This window comes from Triticum dicoccoides, chromosome 6B (assembly GCF_002162155.2).
Source record: "Triticum dicoccoides isolate Atlit2015 ecotype Zavitan chromosome 6B, WEW_v2.0, whole genome shotgun sequence".
NCBI lineage: Eukaryota > Viridiplantae > Streptophyta > Magnoliopsida > Poales > Poaceae > Triticum > Triticum dicoccoides.
In genome coordinates this window covers 719,603,331-719,612,166 of record NC_041391.1, presented here as the reverse complement: position 1 = coordinate 719,612,166, position 8,836 = coordinate 719,603,331, and the positions used below count along the sequence as shown (strand labels likewise).

At 42.7% G+C, this 8,836-nt stretch overlaps 1 long non-coding RNA gene across 1 annotated transcript; it reads right to left on the bottom strand.

The window, feature by feature from the left end:
* Positions 1-1,134: 1,134 nt before the first annotated feature.
* Positions 1,135-1,672, bottom strand: LOC119320355. Its single transcript, XR_005154941.1, has 2 exons — positions 1,505-1,672; positions 1,135-1,405 (listed from the first exon to the last, which is right to left on the bottom strand). It is a non-coding gene; the product is annotated as an uncharacterized LOC119320355 (long non-coding RNA).
* Between the last annotated feature and the right edge of the window lie 7,164 nt (positions 1,673-8,836).

Here is an 8,836-nt window from a genome sequence, read left to right as displayed (position 1 = left end):
AATTATCTACTGCATTTTTCTTCATTGTTGCAATAGTTTATCCCATGCAGCATTAGGTGGACTTCAATGATGCAACATGTGACACTATCATCTTTGAGGACGATAAGAGCGATTATTCCAACTTCCAAGGTGAAGTGCGTAAAAAACAATATAGGACATATGCCTGGGAGAAATTCATTTCAAAGAATAGACTCATCGGGGGAGATTATATAGGCTTTTACTTGAAGGGAGTGGTCCCCATTTGAGGACTATCTAGTTCTGCAGCCAGGATGAGGATGCCAATCCATTCATTTCTGCAATTTTTTCTTAAAGAGTGAAGAGGTTTACTAAGGATGAGACTAACAATCTCTTCAAGGTCCTATCACCCACTCATGACTACATGGGGGTGCCCTTTGTGCATCGTTTGACTAAGACCAACCTTGTCAAACACAATATGGTATGTTTTGTATTATTTCCTCTTTTTTTGTTCATAACACTATATGGCGAGATGTATAAACATAGTGTGTTCTTTTTAGCTTTTAATCATGGGATCTTACAAATTATCTATGAAGATGATTTCCGTCATGAAGCGTTCAGTACAAGATGAAAAGAGACGAGTGCATTCTTCTATAAGGCTGGCTGTGAGAAGTTGTGCTTGTACGATAGTAACAAAAGCAAAGGTTCCCAACAATTGCCAAGATTAAAAGTAATACACATGGAGTATCTCTCCCTCTACGAGTAGAGCGACTCCACAAAATAATATGAATAGAGCGGGACCCAAATGGAGTATCTCTCCCTCCTCTTCTTCCCCAAATCGACTACCATAGAGCAGGGCCCCACATGTAAATATCAAAACAATGTGTTATCATTTCAGCTTTTGAATCCCTTATTGACTAGAAAATGTTTCAAATTAATGTTCAAAACTCATTTGGCTTATCCCGACCGACAGAACGTTTTAAGGAGTTCGGTGATATGATGGGATTTCTTGGGGTCCAGAGGTAGCAAATGCTTATTTAGCTACCTTGGCCACAATATAGTTGACCAGTTTGGACCACATTGAATGAAATCTAACGGCAGTGGTGGTTATTCATACTCTGAAACCATGAGAATGAAAAATCAAGCATACAAGAAAGACAGACGACAGATGCCACTTCGTGTTTTAGAGAACACTTTATTCAGTTTGCGTGAAATCAGATCGACGCAGTACATGCAAAGAGCTTATTTATGAGGATTACATGCAGGAGAACGATTAAGATTTGCTTCACTTCATAGAGCCATAACCAAAATGGTCATGTATGTTTGCAGCAGCACTGGCCAATATTGTTGCAATAGGAGAAATGGCTACCAAGGTGCTTTTTGTTGCATAAGTCCATGCAATCAGGTACAGAGCATCCTTGTTGCAGATCCTCGCATGTTGCCTCCCAAACTGCAGATGCAAATCCATTGTAGCATCAGAAATCTAATCAAAATATATTTCTAGTATGTTAACCATTTTGGATACTAATTGATGCATGTATATACTTACCTCTTGCATGGCAGGATGGCAATGTAGAAGCAGAAATCATAATAAGGACCAGGAAGGAAATGGCCATGCTCCTCCTCATGTTCCTCCCGTTGACGGGTGCCATGACGAGAAGAGGCCAGTAATTTGTGTTTGTCTTGCCTTCTTGTGTTGTTCTAGTGTGCTCCTTCGCTGCCAAGAGCTCCTTTGGTTCGTTGGTTTTTTATAGAGGCACGATATGTTCTCATAAGGTATCTTGCATATACTATTATCTACACTCATTCTCAATAAATACAAAAAAGTTATTTCTCAATCAAGACACAATCATGCCTTTATTTTTACATTTATTAAGATACTATTCTTAGTCAATTTAAAATTAGTTAGCCATATCAATAGTATATTTATTGAGAGACTATTTCTCAGCCAATTTTGAAACAGTTACTTCTCAAATCGAGGCACATCGTACCTTTATATTTGTATTTTCTGAGAGACTATTTCTTAGTCTGTTTGGAAGTAGTTATTTTCATTAGAGGTACAGCCATATCTTTATACCAGTGTCACTAGAACCTACACAATTAGTAAAAACTGAAAATATTAGGCCAGAGAAGATAAACCTCTATGGCAAGAAAAAGTAAGTGTGGACATAGGAACACGCATGCTAAGAGCATCTCCAGCCGTTGGCCCCCCAGGAGGCGCCTAAAATCGCCGCCCGGGACGAGCCGGCGCAAAAAACCGGCCTGGGGGCGAGTTGGCCCCCAGTCGCCGGCCCTAGGGCCGCCCCCAGGCGCGGTACATTGTTTTAAAAAAACGTTGGCGAGTTCGTTTAAAACATGGCTAAATTCAACCAAACTTCGGCGAGTTCATAAATATTTAAAATATTTTACACAAAAGGAAAAAACGCTACTAGGCCCGCTATCGCCTCGCCGCTCCTCGCCGCCCGCCGCCCTTGAAGCTCTACATGTCGAGGCGCCTGTAGAACTGCGTGTAGTCGTCGTCGTCGTCGTCGTCTCCTCTGCGGCCGCCGTCCCTGCTGCACCCCTCCCCAGGTTGGCGCGGCGGATTGGACGGCCCGGGGGCGTCCTCGTCCTCGTCGCTGTCGAGGACCACCACGCCGTGCTCGTCCTCACGCCCACGCCTGCGGGCGGCTATCTCCTCCAGGGCTCGGCGCTGCTGGACCATCTCGTCGCGGAGGTAGTCGTCCTGCGCCCACTTTAGGGCCTCCTCGTCAGAGAAGCCACGCCGGGCTATGGCCTCGTACTCCGCAGGGAGGCCAGGCTACGGCTTCGGCCTGACGAGGACGAGGCGTCCAGAGGCGGGGGAGGGGTCGGCGATGCGGACGCCGGAGCTGCGGGTGCGCTGGCTGACCGGCGTGTCCTGGGGCTCCGGCTTGACGGGGGGGAGGCAGGGGGAGCCGGTCGAGCGGCCGGACGAGGAGGAGGACGCCCCTTGCCGCGGCGTCCAGGAGCTGCCACGCCGGTGGGAGAAGGACGGTGGAGCGGGGTACTCCAGCCTGGGCGTGTTGCCGCCCTCGATGTACTCGAGGACGGACTCCAGCGTGCGGCCGGGCACGCCCCACCATCGGTGGCGGCCTTCGGATTTGAGCCTCCCGAAGGGCACGACACCATTGGTGGCCTCGAGCTGCTCGGCGTGGCGGCGACGGAAGTACGGCTCCCACAGCGGGCTCTCGGGGACGTACACTGTCCCTTCCCTCGCCGCCTGCGGCAGAGAGGCGCGGATACGCGCGATCTCCGTATGCTGCGCCGCCCCGGTGGGAGGTGGTGGCACCGGGACCCCACCGGCGCTGATCCTCCACGCCCTGGGCACCCGCATGTCCGGCGGGACCGGGTACTCGGCCTCAAAAAGGAGCCGAGCTTCGTCTTCGTGAAGGTGGCGGCGGCCGAAGCTGTTCCCAGCCGCGCCGTCGCCTGGGAAACGCTCGGCCATGGCTCTGGAGACGGCGACGGGGAGAGGGAGGAGGAGCAGGCGTCGGCGATGCAGTGTCTGTGTGTCACCGGCGCGCTGGGGGTGGCTTATATAGGCGGAGGTGCCGCGAGTACGTGTGGCCGCCGTGTGTACGCGTGGCAGGCGAGGGACGCGCGTCGTCCGGTCTTCACTGCGCCGCCCGTGAGGCATCAATGGAGGAGGCTGACCGGCACGGCAGCGCGCGGCAGCTTTGGCATTGATTCGCCGCGGGAACCGAGGTGATGAGGACGACGAAGCGGCGAGAAGAGCCGAGTCACTGCCAGGGAGGGCCCGCCGGTTTTCGCGCCAAAAACGTTTCGACCGGCGCCCCAAGCACCCCCCAGCGCGCCGGGTTCGGCCTGGGTCCGCCGCGCCAATTTCAGTCCGAGCCGGCGAAAAATGGGCCTTTGGGGGTGCGACTGAGCCGTTTTTTCGGTGCCGGCGCGAAAAAAGCGCCTGGGGAGGCCGTTCTAGGGGCGCGGCTGGAGATGCTCTGACACACACTTAATAGGTTGCGGCTAGTAAAACAAACAAAAAAAGAATCCCTATCGCATAAAAATGGCTGAGCGCGCGCGCACACACACTACAAGCTAAGAAATTGATGTCCCAACGATGAAAATCTTTTCATTTCAGTAATTAAAGTGCAAGCACAAAACTTTGTTACACATCCATGGAATGCATAGGAAGGGAGCGGCTACTGATCAGGTGACTGAATCCTCATTTTGGGCCACTCACTTTTTTTTAGTACCCTTGTGCCCTTGTCAAACTGAACATGCATGCATGCAGGTGACTCTTGAATTTTTGGTGTACTTATTTGTGCATGCGGACGGTGGGTGTGTCCACGCATCACATATAAACTGACTGTGAGAACTATGCACAGGTGCGTCTTATGCATTCTGTTCATTGGACTCAAAATTAGTTATGTTGACGACCTAAACACTACCCAAACTTGCTAACAACAGGCAAAAAAATGTTCACTCGGCTAGCTTTGCTGGATGATTTTTTTAGTTACTTTGCCGGTAAAATTGATAGGACTATGCATTCATGTCACATACATATGCCAAAATGCCTAGTTTAAGCCTACGGTAATTTTGCATAATACTGTATTATGTTTTTAGTAGGTCATTATAAAATGAATTATATTTTAGTTACTAATACAACATTAACTAGTGTCACACCAGTGCAACATAAACAAAAATAAGTGAAAATGAACATAAAATAAATAACAAAATAAATACAAATACAAATCATGGAGTGCATGCATGTTTGTTGCTTATCTTCACCATGTACCAGTTCATAGATTTAGGAGGATGAAAGGACATCATGTGCATGCTATTTCCTAGGCATGTCATACATGGATGGGTTACACGTACATGCCATTCACAACTAAACTTTGTTGCATAAATGGATAGGATGACATGCATGCAACACTCACTAAACAAAAGTTAAAACCAAAGCTAATTACAAAACTAAAAAGAAAACAGAATTTTTTTCTAAGAAAGAAAGAATTAAGGGCATTGGTATTACCTAAAAGAAGAAAGAAAATGTAAAAATACATAAAACAAACAATGCGACAAAATTGAACATGATTGACATAGAAATAAGCATATAGTAGTGAATTTTTTAGACAGCGATATGAATCACACACATATTGCATAAAAAATTAGTGAGTATATATCCATGATATGGCGGCTATTATTTGATAGGTGCCTACTTTTGGGTGTTCAGTCAACTCATCTCCACCACTCTCCACCACCGGATCAAGATCTAAAGGCCGAGCCACCTTCTTCTTTCTCTACCCTTCTTCTTCCCCATATACTAATACTAAAAAACTTAAAATAAAACCAAAAAAACTGATGTTTTCTAGGGATGAATGAATTAGTGGCATTAGTATTACCCTTCCATAAGAAAGAAAATAAAAAAAATAAAAAAAATGACAAAATTTGCAAAAAAAATTACACACAAATTGAAGTATTTTCTAATATTTCAGAATAATCATATAATAGTAGAATTTTCCCAAAAAGAAGATTCGTAAGTAGGAATGAATTACTGGAGTTGATATTACCCTGAAAAAATGAAATAAAAGTAAAATAATCAAACTAATAAAGTTGTCTAAGAAAAAAATCAATTAGTAGAATAGTATTACCCTTTAAGAAGAAGAAAAAGAAATAAAAACAAAAACAAAAATAGGAAACAAGAAACATCAAGTTTTCTAAAGAAGAATGAATTGATGGCATTGGTATTACCCATTAAGAGGAAATAACTTATAGAAAAATCGAATGGTGATAAAATTTGCACATGATATACACAAAAAATGCACTTTTTATAATATATGCAAGAATAATCATATAGTCGTGCAATTTTCACAAAAAGAAGTTTCCTAAGTTGGAATGAATTAGTGGCATTGGTATTACACTTAAAGAATATAAATAAAATAAAAGCAAAATAGTCAAAATAATGAAGTTTTCTAAGGAATAATGAATTAGTGGCACTGGTATTACCATTTACGAAAAAAAGAATTAAAAACTAAAACAAAATCCAAATAATGAAGTTTTCTAAAGAAGAATCAATTAGTGGCATTGGTACCCCTTAATAAGAAATAAGTTGTAAAAAAATCAAACAATGGAATTTTTTGCAAATAGTAGACACAAAATTTCGCTTTCCAATAATATGCAAGAATAAGCATACGATTGTTGAATTTTCACAAAAAAGGATTTCATAACAACGAATAAATTAGTGGCATTAGTATCCTCATTAAAAATAATAAAACTAAAATTATAACAAAATCAAAATAATGAAGTTTTATATGGAAAAATGAATTAGTGGTATTTATATTACCCATTAAGAAGAAAGAAAATCAAATGAAATAGAAAATAATGAGGTCTTCTAAGGAGAAATGAATTGGCGGCATTCGTATTACCCTTTAATATGAAAGTAAACAAAAAAATATGTAAAACGAGGGTTTGGAAAAACTTGCACAAGATATACACAAAATTATGATTTTTAAAAATATGCAAGAATAAGCATATAATAGTGAAATTTTCACAAAAAAGTTTACTAAGAAGGAATGAATTAGTGGCTTTGATATCATAGTTAAAGAATGAAAATAACAACTGAATCGAAATCAAAATATTGATGTTTTATACAAAATGATGAACTAGTGCCGTTGGTATTACTCTATAAGAATAAAGATAATTAAAAAAACTTGCACACGACTTTGCACTAAAATTGCACTTTTGTAGTATGCAAACAACAATCAAATAATAATGTAGTTTTCGCACATATTACATAGTATTTGTGTCTATACATTTACACTCACCCGAGTCCCAGAAATACCTACAAAAGAAAAAGGAAATACCAACTAATAAAGAAAACAAATAACAAAAGGAGAACGCATAAAATAGAAAAATAGAAGAAAATACAAAGCTAAAAGGGATGGGCTAGGCAGTACAGATAACGGGTTTCAGCCCAGTAGCAAATTGATTGACCCAAATATGTGGTCAGTCAAAATAAAAACAGCCCAAGCCAGCTAACAAAATAGTCCAGAAAAAAAAGATGCAGTACGAATCTCTGAACAAGAATCAACGACCAAAAAATTGACTGACACAAATTTAAAATTCAGGCGACTTACATATAGCTAAATGGCATAGGAAATGCATGCCCGTATGGAAAGTTTGATCATTAAATCCCCACTCTCAACGAGTTCCTTTTTCGTTGAATTTACGAGTCTCGTATGCTTGAAGATGCTTAATTAAAAAGTTCAGAGCTTGTGAAATATCATGTATTGCCAAAAATTAGAAAACATATGTAAGTCCAGATTGGTGGTTGGTGGCCGTTGGATATTGGTTTGACGGTCCAGATTTTCAACTGGCGATTTAAAAATGTAGGTACATGACAAACAGGCGTTCCTATAGTTTTTCTGTCCAAATTTGACTGAATATTGAATGTAGATTCAAAGATTCCAGGAGATTTTGTAAAGTACTAAATGTAGACGATGTTGCAAGTGTGACATGAGAAGATAAAGTTGGCATGTTTTTCTACAGCACTTCTAAGAATAATGAGTGCCATGTTTTTGTTCTTCTTCATTTGATTCATTGTGATTGCCCCCTATTTCGCACTAGGAGAATAATGAATAATTTTCTGCAGGGGAAATCAAGTCGAGTCGGTCTCGACCTTTTTTTCCTGACAAAGGATGGACTTTATTGGTTCAAAATGGAGCATCCAGAATTAACAACGACCCGGTCTGTGCGTAACTAGGATGCACACAACCAACATCAACACACGCACATAAAAAACATGCCAACAAATAGCAAAGTCGTATAAGACCTAGGCTTTCATCCTGGTTTTCATCCTGAAGAACCAATCTAAGCATATCTGAGCAATGCCTTCAACAAGATAATGACGTGAAAACATCGCCATTGCCAAGTATAACCAACTCGGGTCAGACCTAGGCTTTCACCCCAAAGCTCAAGACTGGGTGCTTAAGCAGCACTGCCATCGACGCCAGCCATGTGTTGTCGCCACCAATTTTTCTCGATCCCAACAGGTACATGCGATGCGATGTGTCCATATTTTCTCGATCTAGGCATCCCACGTCCAGCCCGCCCTGCCTAGATCCAGCCAGTACGGTCCCTGCGCACTCCGCCATCACGGATCTGGAGCGCAGGCACCACATGCCCGGACCAGTAGCACCGCAGAAGCCGAGGATCGCCGTCGCCATCCTCTCCTGTGCAGGCCAGTGCAACTCCCAGCAGACCTGAAGAACAACCGCCACACATGCTCGCCGCGCCGCGCCCAAGCACCCATGACCACGCCGACGATGAAGCGGACAGCCGGAGCTGTCCATGTCAGATCTGATCACCAACGCCGCCGTGCTGCCGCCACTGTCCACGAAAATAAATGTTTTACAAGTTGTTTTAGATTACAAAACAATCTTTATATTTTTTTTGAGACAGACAATCTTTTTTTTCTGAAGGATTGAGACAGACAATCTTTATATTATACTAGTACATATGCCCGTGCATTGCAACGGGCGAAATATTGACAAAACCTATTTTACATGCCAGTACGCTTCACTTATATTCAAGTCTCGAAAATGTCGAATTAGGTTACCATCTCGAAAATGTTGAATTAGGTTACCCTTATCTCTGTAAGGTCCATAGGCAGGTGTGTTGCCACGGGTTGAATTATTCTTGTTTAGATCATGAAGTGTTCACGTGAGAAGCCACCCTAACGTCCTTCATTGGTGCATACTTACGTTTCGCACTTCTATCAAATGAAAGAGTAGTGATACATAGAATATAATTCTTACATATGCATGGAATAGTCTTTTAGGGGAAGAAATATACAATGTGATTCTTAGGGCATCTCCAACACCGAACCGCAAAACAGACA